Genomic DNA, 14,199 nt, shown 5'->3' on the forward strand with positions numbered 1-14,199 from the left:
AAATACCAAACAAGAAACTGTTCCAGGTTAAAGGAAACTAATGAAATGCGACAACTGAATACAACACGTGATCTTGGGCTTTCTTCTGCTGCAAATACATTTACACTGTGTCTTTATAATTGAGTTTATAGACAATGGGAATCTGGGTTCAGTCTGATATTGGAAATTGTGGATAATGTTAATGTCCTAATTTTAGACATTGAAGACTATGTAAGAGAAGGTCCTTGTTTTTAGAAATTCACACAAACGTAGCTAGGGATAAAGCCTTATCATGTCTGTAGCCTATTCTCAACATTTCAGCAAAAAATTAATAATGTAGAAGTAGAGCGAGAATGAGAAGGATAGAGTAAATGTTAAAGGTTACCATTTGGAGCTCAGCGAAGAGTAATACCAATTCTTTGAGCTACTCTTACAACTTGATGGAAGTCTGAAGTTGTGTCAACATTTTAAAATTTTTAAATAAAAAGGATGGTGATGCAGATGTAAAACATAGCCATGAATTTGGTGGCACTCTTGCCATTGAGAGATCGGTCAGTGTCCCTTCTCCTTGGTTGTGGGTAGGTTGGTGTGTATTTCCACCTTGTGACTCTAAGACCAGGTCATCAAAGACGACCATGCAGTTTTTGCCCTTATAACCGGAAGGCTTGCTCTTGGAGCCCAGAGCCACCCCGAGACCGCCATGCTGGAAAGGCCACATAGAAGCTTCCAGCCACTAAGAGTACCATCTGAGCAGCCTCAGCCCAGTAACCAAACAGTTGAGGGAAGAATGTCTTGGAAGTGGATCCTCCAGCCCCCCTATACCCACCCATCAATAATTCAACGTCATTCCAGCCATTTGAGTCAGAGCTGACATGACATGAGTCACAGCTGACATGATTGAACAGAAAAGAATACCCCTCTGTGCCTTCCAAATTTCTGACCCACAAAATCCAGGAACGTAATGAAACTGGTAACGTTTTAGGCCAGCTGGTCTTGGGTGGTTTGCTACGTAGCCAGAGGCACCCAGAACAAATCACTAACATTCCCGCAGCACTGACTGTAGGCCAGGCAATGTGCTGAGCACTTCACCTGGACTGTCTCCCGCACCCCTTTCCACACCCCGTGTGACAGACACTATATTCTTCCCATCAAACTGATGAGGAGATTGAGGCCCAGAGAGTTTTTATAACTTGCCCAAGTTCAAAGAGCCGGTTGGCTCGTAAAACTAGAATGTTTCCAAGGGAGTCCACATTGACACCGGAGCGTCCTGCCACAGTGTGTCCCCATAAACATATGCATTCTTTTCGTTCCCGTTGATCCAACAAATAGACCACATGAGGGGCTGGAGACACTATGAGGGACAGTGCAGACATGGTTCATGCCTTCGTGGGACATACGGTCCGGTGGGACAGACAGAAATCAAACACGCAGCACCAGAGAAAATATAAGATAGCAACGTGATTGGTGCAGGGGCTGAAAGGGATACAGGATCTGATTCAGCCAAGCAGGTCAGGATTATCAAGAGGCTAGAGTCCGTCTAGAGCAGGATTCCAGAAGCCCCTGCCTCACTCTCACAGGCTTGGGGTTCCCCTTCTGTTTCAGACAAGCCAGGATGCAGAGGAATGTCTGCTAGGGCTAGCTCTAACCCTCTGGGCACAGGGCAGACAATGCATGTGGCTATTACCCTAAGAACTAACCCCCACCCCGCCCCGCCCCACCACCAAGGGGAAGGGAATTATAATAAAATATGGCCATTATTCCCTCTAATTCAATCAACAGAAAAAGATGAGTTTCAAGTATGCCACTGCCACCATCATAAAAAAAAATGTATATCTGAGGGAATGTGGGTTTTTTCCAGCTGATCATGAGTTCTGAGCCCCCACGGACAGGAGATGAGCCCCATCACACCCACCAGAGCCCAGAGCTGCAAGAATCCAGCCCGAGGCCCCGTGGCAGAGGCCCGTAATGTCTCCTACCTACCCTCACTGCCCTTCCCAGCTCTCCCAACCGGGGACCAGTGGGAGGCTAGCATGCCAAGCAGGGTGCAGAGGTGGGCGGTGTTGCCACCTGGCAGATCCCAGGAGTCCCTTTCTTTCCACAGCTTTGGCCTGACATCTGGTGGAAGGAGGTGAAGTGGCGCATTTGGTCACCTAGGAGGGTAGCTGGAGCCCCAAGCAGACATCACAGGAGATTTTGCTTGTACAGAAAGGAAGGTTCCAGAGAACCAGGAACGGGGGTGGAGGTGGGGTGAGGGTGGGAACTTTCCCTTGGACCAGTAAAGCCCACCATGCCTTGGGGAAGGTGCTTCTCCTACATTAACCCACTGGATCTTCCTAACGCTGCCATGGGGTAGGGGAGACCTTTCTCAGATGAGGAAAGGCAGTTCTCGCCAGTCAGGCAGCTGGTAAATGAAGGCGTATGCAACCCCAGGGCTGTCTAACTTCAAAACTATGTTCTTCTGCCATCTTGTCTCTCCGGGAGAGTCCACTGAGACATGGAGGGGAAGGAGTCTTCAGGGGGGCCCTTCCCATAAGTCTAGTCAGCTGACCGGCATTACCTGAGTGAGGGTCACGTGCTCTGAATTGTAGGTCAGGCAGCCAACACAACAAGTTTTCTCAAACCCGCCCGACCACAGATATCAGGAGCCCAAGTTAAATGCACACATTCTGGGCTTGATCTCAGGCCCCCCACCCCCCACCCCCCAGCCCTTCTCCAGAGAAGATGCCTGGGGGTCTGCATTTTAATCGGCATCCGAGGGTTAATTTGGGAAATTGTGGCTCTGCTATTTCCTGAACAGGCGGGCGGTGGGGCCTCATTAACAGAGTGGGGCTGTTAACCCCTCATCACCAGGGGCTACCTTCCTCACAACGGAAAGCCAAGTGCAAGACGTGGGGACCTCCGGCCTGGGACAGGGCTTGAGGCCACTTCTCATCCTGGTCGTTCTCAAAGTGCCACACGGTCCCCACGAAAGCTCACTTGGGTAGTTTCTCCAACTCAACATGGCCGGACCAGGACTCTTGATCTCCCGCCAGATCTGCTGCCCCTTCCACTGCCCCACCCTCATCTCCCCCATGTCGCCATCATCTGCCAGTTGTCCTACCAAAACCAGGGGCCCCGCCCATCCTTCTATGCTCCTTGTCTCCCATCCACCACAGCCAGTCCATTGAGAGGTCCAGGCTCAGATCTTGTCCCCTCTGCTCCCACCGCAGATCAAGCCTTCCTCACGGTCCTCCTGGGCCCGGGCAGGAGCCCCTAAATCATCCACTCTCCTCCTCCGTCTCTAGGCCTCTCCTATTATGATCCAAAGGATCCTTTTAAACAGAAAATCAGAATGGGGCACCTGGGTGGTTCAGTTGGTTAAACATCCAACTTTGACTCAGGTTGTGATCTCGCACTCCATGAGTTCAAGCCCCACATCGGGCTCTGTGCTGCTTTGGATTCTGGGTCTCCCCTTCTCTCTGCCCCTCCCCTACTCATGTTCCATCTCTCAAGAATAAATAACATTTTAAAAATGTTTTTAAGTAAAAAATAAATGGAAAATCTGATCAAGCTAGTCCCTGCTTAACTCTCTGAATGGTGATCCACTGCAACTAAAGTAAAATCTTACTCCATTACTAGAACGTCCTCTCCGGGAGGGGAAGAAACATTTCCATCTAGTTTGCTGCTCTACCGGCATGACCTGGAATTGTGTCTGGTCCGGACTCATTTCCATAATTAATCATTCCGTTACAATGACCCAGGCTGTTCCCTCTTGTACTTACTACAAATCAAGATGCTGGCAAGTGTGGCCCCGAAGTGGGAACGGCAGGGGTGAGACGAGGTATGACTCCCCACAAGCAGAGACAAGCCAGGGACTGGGGGCTCCCTTAACTTGATGGGCTTTCTCCCAGCGGCAGGAAAATGAGATGCCAGCAGAGCTTAGCAGATTACAGACAAGCCTGGGCCCCAGAGTCCTGGACTCTTGCCACTTTGGTGAGTGGGACAGTGTGTCAAAAAGGTACAAAGCCACCGCTTTGATGGCAAAGCAAACCCCCCAGAGCTCTGGGGACCCTGGCTCTGCTGAGCCCACCGACTCTCCCTGCCTGTGTGTGTGTAGGCGAGGATACACCGCAAATGATTTCAGTTCCGAGAACACAGACGGGGCTGGAGGGTGCTCTCAGACTTCAGCCTCTGCGGAGACATGGGTCTATAATGACCCTCTCATTGATTGAGGGGGTGGATGGGAAGGGCAAATATCGACCCTAAAACCCTGGATAGGAAGACAAATCTAGGCCAGCAGTGAGAGAAGAAATGTCTACACTGAGAAAATTGAGAATATGCCAGAGATTAATATCGGCCCAAGGACTGTGTCCATAAGAAAAAATAGAGATCATGCGGAATCTTGGAAGGAACCATATTTATTCATTAAGCATTTATGGGATGCCAGCTCTGGGCTGGCTTTCAGAGTGCCTGGAAAGAGATTGATGCCTCCTTCTCAGGGGCCCCCTGTTGGACATTTCTTATACCCTGAAATAGAGCACAGTATTGTATTATCTGGGCGGGGGGCTCCTCATGTTGAGGATTGTCATTTCTGTGCCCCTAGCATAGCGCCCAGCGCTACTCAATATTGGAAGTTGGGTTTGGGGGGGCGGGGGAGGGGGGAGGGGGGAGGTGGGGCTGAAGCTTTTCCTGGTGAGTTCATCCCAGGAAAATACCACTCTTTGTCACAAGGTGGCGCTCAAGGCTCACACAGATTTGGACACAGCCTTTGAGCACTGAATGCTCTTACAGATCATCTAAATCCTACCAGGTTTTTATTTGTTTTTAGTATCTGAAGGGGAAGCTGGTGTTCATAATCAGCTTTCCTCTCCCCAACTCCATCAAAATCTAATTTTTTTTCTAAACCCAGACTCTTGTCTGTAAACAAGCAGTAGAATGGACTCCTGAGCGTTGTCTGGGCACCAGGCTGAGCTCCCTTTCTATCTAGAGACAGCTGTAACATGTAGGGTTGGTTTGACTTGATATCTAGGAAAGCAAACGTCTCCATTCTGAGCCAGAGGAGGCCAGGCTAGATACTGTTGCCTTGCTGGACTTGAACTAGTGGATCTGATCCAAGCCCATTCCATGACTTTTATTGGAATTACTGTAGTTAAGAAATTCATTTCCAGTGGACTTGCTGGTCAGAAGACTGTAATTCTGAGCCTCTAGAAAAGCACAGAGGAAAAGAGCTGTGAGAAGTGATAAGAGAAACATATGACTGGGGACCTCCAATGAGTCACTGGACCCATCGTGCCTAAGCCAGTCCTGGACTTTCCAGTTGCTTCATCTGTCCCTCACCTGCTTAAACCCAGTTGCAAGGGATGTCCTCTCTCTTGACACTGAAGAAAGGTCCTTGTCATATGTTTTTGGTTTTTTTGAAAGAGAGAGAGAGAGAAAGAGCAGAAGTAAGTAAGGGGCAGAGAGAGAGAGAGAGAATCCCACAAGGTGCAGAGAGCAAGAGAGAGTGCAGAGCCTGAAGCGAGACTCAAACTCATGAACCACGAGATCATGACCTGAGCCAAACCCAGATGCTTAACTGACTGAGCCACCCAGATGCCCCACCTGATATGGTTTTATAGACCAAAGGCAGAGGTAAGTGTTCAGTCTCTAAGGTCAGTTGCCTATATTTGAACCAGGACATTTAGGCAGCAGCTTCAGGAAGCTCAGAGACAGCCTTGGAGCTGCCCAGCGCCTGGAATCCAGACACCGTGCTGGGTACAAGACGTCTCTGGGCTTCGGGAGCGCGGGGGAATAAGACAACCTCTGAATGCTAGCTCTGTGGGGATAAGGATGACTGTAATAGCTCATTTTTCAGGTAGAAATAGGATTTCATAGAGATATCTGCACCCCCATTTTGGTTGTGGCATTATTCATGATAACCATGATATGGAGACAACCTAAGTATGCTCAACAAAGACGTGGATAAAGAAAATGTGAGATTATGTACATCCATCAGCCATGAGAAGGAAGAAAAGCCTGCAGTCTGTGACAACATGGTTGAATCTTGAAGATATTATGCTAAGTGACATAAATCAGACAAAGAGAGACAAACACTATGATCTCACTTAGATGCGGAATCTCAAAAACCCTAACTCACAGAAACAGAGACTACAATGGTGGTTACCAAGAAGGCTTGCTGGGAAAGAAGGGGGGGCTCAGAGGGGCTGGATGGGATGGGGGAGAGACTGGAATGATGGTCAAACAGTACAAACTTCCAGCTTTGGAGTGAGACCCATGTCCAAACCCTGGATCTGTCCCTTCCCGGCTGGGCACTTAACCTCCCTGAGCCTTTGGTCTGTAAAATTGGGCAGACAAAACTACGCACCCACTTTACAGGACTGCTGTAAGGATTCCAACAGAACATGCGGATAAAATATGTAAGCTGGGCCCAATGCCCAGAGAGCTCTTGTGGAAAGTTCAGTATTGTATTTATTTTCTATGAGATAGGGAGAAAGTGATTAGGGGAATACAAAGATCCAAGAGGCTTGAGAATTTTGAAAATGAGACACAGCAGTGGAGAGTCTGTAAATCCGTGATTCTCAGGCTGGCCACACGTTAGAATCACTTGGGAGACTTTTTTTTTTTTTAATCCCACGCCTGCACCCTGCCACTAGACCAATTACATTAGAATCCATGGGGAGGGGGCCTAGGCAGATTTTTTTTTTTTTAAGCACACTGGGTAACTAGTATTCAGCCAGGGCACTGATGGGGTGCATAAGAATTTGGTGCAGCAGAAACTGAGTGATGAGGCTCTCCAGCTTTCTTCTGGAAATAGGAGGGGGCGGTCTCTCCAATAGTAAAATCAAAGCTACGGCCCCATTCTGACAGCTGAAATTTACACAAGGTTTGGACAGGTCTGTTCTCAGCCTTGGTGTTGCAATTAGCACCTCCTCCCGGCTTTGGTGACATGGTGACAGATGGGTGAAATGAATACACTAGGAGATTAAATAATGGGGAGATGTTATGCCAACAAAATTAACTTGTCCAGCCCCGTTCCTTAGCAACTGCACTGTTATTTCAGGTTTCCTTTCGAAGGCTCTGGTTGCTCACACCACTCCCTTTCATTAAAATTCAAGGTATCATTATTTATAACTTCAATGAAAAGAGAGAAAATCAAAGAATAAGGCAAAAGAAACTTCTAACCACCCTTCAAATGGCATCAGGCCTGCCCTGGACAAATGAGATCCAACTGGCAACGTGTAAATTGGGGTGCTTGTTTCATTTTCCTGCAGACATAGCATTCTGTGCCCCTCCAAGCCTTCACAAAGCAGTTCTGCCTTTTATGAAATTCAGTGCAGTTTCCAATCCAATCATGGACTGCCCGATAGTCATTGTGTGAGAGTCAGGCCCTGAATGCCGGAGTTCAGAACACAATGTCCTCAGAAGAAAATCGCTGTTGTGCAGCAAGCACAGGCACAGAGTGGGTAATTGGCTGGCTGTCAGAAGCAGTGCGGGAACCTCCTCTTTCTACACTCTGCCCAGTTGAGTTACCAGAGACCCATCCCATTCTCAGATGGAGTCTCTCCTGGACAACCAGTAACTACCGGGCTTCGCTGAACTTTCCCAACTTCACTGAGGTGGTGTTTGTGGCTCTGGGTAACAGGAGTCCCTGAAACCCAGTGTCTGGCCCCAAAACTCGGCTTCTTGTCACCCCCTAATCAAATCCAGCCATGCTCTTGGCCAACCTGGCCTGATCATCTTATGTATTGACCACTGGGGGCTTCTGGTCTCAAATGATTTTTTTTTAAGTCTCTGCCACACATCTGTGCCTACAAGGGTTTGCTACTGTTGCTTTGGGCTTGAGGTTAAGATATATCCAATCTGACCCTTGGAAGCTGGCATTGTTAACCAAGGTTAAGTATTTGGTAGGTCTGTGAACCGGGAGCAGAAAATAACTGACCTGTATTTTTGACTCACCTATCACAAAAAACTTGCTGTTTCCTTCTATTATGAATATAGGCAAAAAGGCACAAATTAGAGACACCAGTGACTCTGTCACTAACAGAAGTCACCGATCATTTGACATCACACTGCAGCTGTGGCAGATTCTCCCATCCCCACATATGCAAATCAGGTTTCAATGTTACAGTGACCATCAGACCCACCACTAGATATCTTATTTACTGTATTAATAAAGAAATGGATCTGTGAACACATCTCAGTTGTTAAGTTCTTAAATACTCTTTTAACTATGTTTTAATGTGATTGGTTTCCTGTGTAAACCTGGGTGTTTTATGCACTTTGAAATGTTATCTTGGGAGTTCTACTTCCAGAAAGATAGATATATGTTTTCCTCTTCCTCCTGCTCAGTACCACTAAAATTCCTGACATTATATGTAAAGACAACATAAGATCCTAAAAGGAAGAACCAAATAGGAACCTTGGGCCCCAGAGAACAACCCAGTGGTAAGCTCCCTGGGTTGTATTTCTACCTAGTATATCCCAGACTTGAAGCCATGAACACTAGCAACACAAAACACCAGTAGACACAGGCAAAATTAAAACGTACCCCCCAAAATTTGCTCTCTAGCCAGGCACAGGAAAGAAGCTTAGCAAGACAGGTAACTTTCAGGCAATAGCTGTTCTTTACTCCAAAGACCACGGAAAAATAGTGGCCACGCCCACACCACCTGCTGTGCTGGATATGGTGTCTTTGGTAGGACAGATTAACATGGCTCAGGTACGTGGTATGTGCCTTTGATCAGGCAAATGCATTCCTTTCCTTTCCTGGCAAAAGAAACAATCAGAAACAGTTTGCATTGAGTATATGTCTTATGGTTCTGTCCCAGGACTGTTAACTCTCCTGCAACGCAATAGAGTCCAAAGAGGTTGACCAGCTGAATGTCCAACAAACCATATTGGCTCACGACCATTGACATTGTGCCGATTGGACCAAATAACCAAGATGGAAGGGATACATTTGGAATTGAGCACAAGCAGGACAAGACCCCCATGTCACAATTACATCAGTACCTTCCCATCAACTCACACCTATGGTCACGTGGGGAATCCCTCGTGAGCAGCTAATGCTCAGCAGTGGGTTGGTTCAGTATGTTGGCATAAGTCAAAAATAGATGGTGGCTGCATTCTGGCCCCTTCACTAATGGCCTTAGGAGACAATAGAGGCTTGTGTGGACCTTCAGGCAGTGTACCTAACCATCCATTCTGTGTGGAAAGTCAGATTTACCATTGTTAGAATACATGTGGACTCATGGGCAGGGTTAAATGGCCTGCTTCATGTCAGGAACTATCAGCCCCACCAGGAATTACCTCAGGTGAAAAGAGGCAACTCAGTCAAGGCCATGCCTCCTTCCTTTGACCACCTACATCCAATGACTGATGGACATGGAGAATGGTCCATGCTTCCTGTTCCCAACACAAGACATCCAGATATTCCCATGGAGTTGGCTGAGGCGTCACTGAGACTCACTTACAACTCAACTTCCCCTCTGACCAATTATTCCCTTCCCTTCCACAGGTTTTTGATCTTCAAAAAATTCCTTAATAAACATGCTGATCTCTGTTTCAGAGTCTGTTAATCAGAAAAGTCAACCAGTGACACTAATCTTTCAATATGTTAAGATGAACCCCAAGGTGAGTAAGAGTTGGGAGTGTTATGGACTGAATTATGCCTCCACCCCAATTCATATTCTGAAGCTCTAACCTCCAATGTGACTGTACTCAGAGACGGGGCCTTTAGAAAGAATTAAATGAGATCACAAGGGTGAGACCCTAAACCAGGACTGATGTCCTCATAAGAAAAGGAAGAAACACTAAGGATACACACACACAGATACTGTGAGGACACAGTATAAGACAGCCCTCTGCAAGTCAAGGAGAGAGGCCTCAGGGAAAACACTAAATTTTCTGACCCCTTGATCTTGGACTTCCAACTGCCAGAACTGTGAGAAATAAATCCATGGTGTCTAAGCCCCTGAGTCTATGGTATTTTGTTAAGGCAGCTTGAGTGGCCCAATACGCAGCCTTAGCAAACCAGCACAGATTGCTAAGGGATTAAGTTGAGGAGATTCCCCAGAAGAAAGCAATAACGAGATGTGAGGCTAGTCTTAAAGGAAAGCAGCTGATCAACAAATAGTTTAGAGACTGGACACCAGGGGGACAGGGTGAGGAGGAGGTGCAAGGAATGAAGCCAACAAGAAACTTTCATTTGGGGTTGTTGCCGAAGGACTTGCATGATGTTTTAAGTACTTTATACTATTGGGATGTAAGTCCTTTTTGGGTAAAAGAGTTGAGGACCAGTCTGGAAACTGCTTGCCTCCAGACTTCTTTCTGAGTCAAACAGTAAAGGTCCTCAAGATCAATCCTTTTGGTTAGTTGGGTATTCTCTTACTTTCTACAGAAACCATTCCTGATTGATGCAGGTATGAATACTGATGGTATAGATCCCATATTTTACCTTTTCTTCTTAATGTAAATAGGGCAAGGAGGAAACATCTGATCTGAGAAGACATGCAGAGACCTGATGCTAATTCCTCTCAAGAGCCCTCTCCCACCTGTGGTCCCTTCTCCCTCCTCCCTTGAGCCACCCTAGTTCTGATCCTTATTCTCCCTCTGCCAGATGATGGTGAGGATTCTCTTACTCATCTCCCTGCCTCCTGTCTCTCCCTAACCCACACTTTCCCTGTTGTCAGTGTTGGGTCCTAGAGCACATTTTTTATCTCCTGCTCATTCTATACCTTTAATGACTCCCTACTGCCTCCCAAACAGTCCAGGCTCCTTGGGTTGAAAAAGTCAAGTTAGGATATTACATGGATCAGGATGCAGGCTTTGGAATTCAGATCCCAGCTTCACCACTTACTACCTGGGGCACCTTAGCACATTATTTGGCTTCCTTAAATGTCTGGTTTCCTGGCTGTAAATTAAGAAAAATAATAATAACTACTCCCTAATATGTTAGGAAATAATTGATGTAATGGAAGGTACCTAGAACAGAGTAAGAATTCAATAAACTTGGCTGGCATTGTATTATTTTTTTAATGTTCACTTAGTTATCTTGAGAGAGAAAGAGAGCAGGGGAGGCGCAGGAAGAGAGAATCCCAAGCAGGCTCAATGCTCAGTGCAGAGCCCAATACAGGATTCGATCTCACGAATAGTGAGATCATGACCTGAGCCCAAATCAAGAATCAGATGCCTAACTGAACCACCCAGCTGACCCAAATGTCGCTGGTATCATGAATCTCCCCAGCTCTAGCTTCAGGGCACCCATCTTTCATCACCCTGATAAGCACAGTCAGCCCCTTCCACTGGGCATCATCCTTTCCCACCTGGGTCTCTTAGCATTCTTCCCTGGCCCATAGCCAGCTTTCCCGCCATTACTCCCTCCACTGTTTACAATCCCAGGTACCGTTCAAAGTCGGGCTCAAACGCCACCTCGTTCATGAAGACCTCTTTGATCACGAAGGCCAAATGTGAACATCTCCACTGAACTCGCATGCTGCTTCCCTATGCGTCACTTCTGTGGCATGTCTGGGCAGTAGTACCGTTCCTTGTCAGCTGGCTCCTCCCCTGGTTCCCAATCTGTGGAGACACGTGGGCTGACTCCAGCCCTCCTCCAACATGCTCTTCGCTAAGTGACTCTGCCCTTTGGAGTTTCAGCAACCTCTCCCCCGCCTCCTAAAGGACGTTCTGGAAATCAGCCCCTCTGCTTCTAAGGGCTGCTGGTTTCCACACATTCCTCATACTTCCCGTACCTCACTTTCACCTTTGTAAACAGGCCCTTTATCAATAACCCCTCCTCCACCGTGTTAGGACCTGGCAGAAACACCTGTGGTCAAAAAGGGGGAAGCACTTTACTCCCTGTGGGCCTTTGACCTTTGTGGATTCAACACTACAAGAGGGACCCCCACCTCCTGGGAAAATCATACCCTGGGTTGTCAGAGTGTCACTGTCAACACGAGCTATCATTTCCCGAGGAACAGCCAGGGCGGCACCAGCCACAGTCAGGTGCTGAGCAGGGTCTGGAAACAGCCAGGGCCTTTGTGTTGGGAGCCGAGACTCCTACACCCCACTCAGATGGTACCAGTCAACCAGAAGGTTCCACAAAGAATTGTCCCCTCACCCTTCCCCCACCCCACCCAGGAGCAGCATCTTTGTATCTGTGATTCCAAGGAACTCAAACTGCTCTGCATTTCCTGCCGAGCTCTGGGAGCGCTTCTAAGTCCTGGAACTTTCTCCAACCTATGCCACTCACTGGCCGAAAAACAGCTAAATCATGGTGCATTCAGACCACCGACTCCTCTGCAGTCAGCCAGCCTAGACTGAGGGCCATCCCTGTGTCCAACATGGAAGGCCATATTTGATATGATTTTGGGGGAAGGGAGAGTAAATTATAAAACATTATGTACAGTTTAATCCCATTTTTGTAAACTATATCCTGCATGTATGTGGGCTCCTGGTAGAGTCTGAAAACAAAAGCATAAACTATTTTTTAAGTTTTTTAATTTCTTTTTTGAGAGTGAGAATGTGAGCGGGCTCTGCACGGACAGCAGCAAGCCCGATGCGGGGCTCAAGCTCACAAACTGTGAGATCATGACCTGAGACCTCGTCAGATGCTCAACCAACTGAGCCACCCAGGTGCCCCACACACAAACTATGAATAACCCCTAGAAGAGATAAGTGGGAATTTTCACCTATTTGTTTTTTAAGTAAAAGATTTGTTGATTTTGTAATTAAAAAAAAAAAATCCATGGGCACATGGATGGCCCAGTAAGTTAGGCATCCAACTTCGGCACAGTTCACAGGTTCAAGCCCTACCTCGGGATCTGTGCTGACAGCTCAGAACCTGGAGCCTGCTTCATATTCTGTCTCCCTCTCTTTCTGGCTCTCTCTCTCTCCCTCTCTCAAAAATAAATGAATATTTAAAAACAATCTAAATGCTGGAGGTTTTTTATTCAGCAGGAAACCTAGTTTTAGAGCAACAATTTCCTGGAGCGGTGGGCCAACAGGTGATTTTTATTTTTCTCCTGGGCTAGCTTTGTGCCACCAGTTGACCCCACCTCTCCTACACACACAAAATGTGTTCTGGCCAACTTGTGAACCTCAGCTCCCAACCCGAAGACTCAGCTGGGAGCTGCCCAGCCGGCTGACCGGAGGCAACCACCAAACTCACTGCTCCAGGTGAGCTGCTGGAAGAGGCCACCCAAGTCCGACTCCCCTCTGGACCCAGCTTCCTTCCTCTTTGCACTCCTTCCCCTCCCCCCCCCACTATTTCCCACCAGCAGGGATCACTGGAGTCCCCAACACATACACAATTTAAGCAGTTTCCGGTCACTTCCCACTTAGAGATAACATGCAGGAAAATAGGAAATGTACTCAAGTGACATGTCACATCACAATCATGTCAGAAGCAAGATGGGGAGCGCAGCGTTCTCCAAGCAGCACCCCAAAAACACACACCCCCGACCAACCACCCAACCAACTGCGGATGCTATCCTGCTTGCGCTGCAGGCAAGAGCTCCACCGCATGGACCCTCCCACTTTCTTCCTTGGAAACCAGATGTTTCCGCAGTGATCAAGACATTAAGGGTGGATCATTTAGAATAAGGCGACGATGGAACCTGCAGGAGATAAGACCCATGGCTTCTCCATGCCAGGTCTGGACAGCTGCCCAGGGCCAGGGTTGCTCCCCCAGTATTCCCCTAGGCGTGCATCCTATCCAAGCCCCTCCCCAATGCCAGAATCTCTGGAAGAACCTGGAATGCGCCTCACCTGGCTGGCAGGAGCAGGAGCGCGGTAGTACCGCGGTGCCTAGGCCCCCTGCCCTGCAGCACCCCCATCCATAAACACCCCGCTCCCGGCACAGCTGGCCGCAGTGCCCAGAGGCTGGGGCAGAGAGAGCAAGGGAGTGAAGCGAGATGCAGGGCATGGCCCTGGCCTCCCCTGGGTTCAGGGAGAAGAGTGAGAGGCAGAGGATGGAGACCGAAGGCAAGACCCGGAGTTGGGAGAGAACTGGAGAGCATAGGGCGGGTGCGAGTGGTGCCAGGGGCAGAGCATTTGCGAGACACTGAAAGAGCCTCGAAGGTGAGCCTCAGGCCCAGCTCTGGTGCAGGGGAAAGACGCTCCAGGGCTGAGAGCAGGAGCAAGGGCCGCCGCAGCTGCAGTGAGCCGGCGCTCCGCCTGGGGGCGCGCGGTGGCTGGTGCGGGCCTTGCGCACCGAGGGGCCGGGAGGACAGTGAGACGCTG

Source organism: Suricata suricatta, chromosome 2, assembly GCF_006229205.1.
Source record: "Suricata suricatta isolate VVHF042 chromosome 2, meerkat_22Aug2017_6uvM2_HiC, whole genome shotgun sequence".
In the NCBI taxonomy this organism is placed as follows: domain Eukaryota; kingdom Metazoa; phylum Chordata; class Mammalia; order Carnivora; family Herpestidae; genus Suricata; species Suricata suricatta.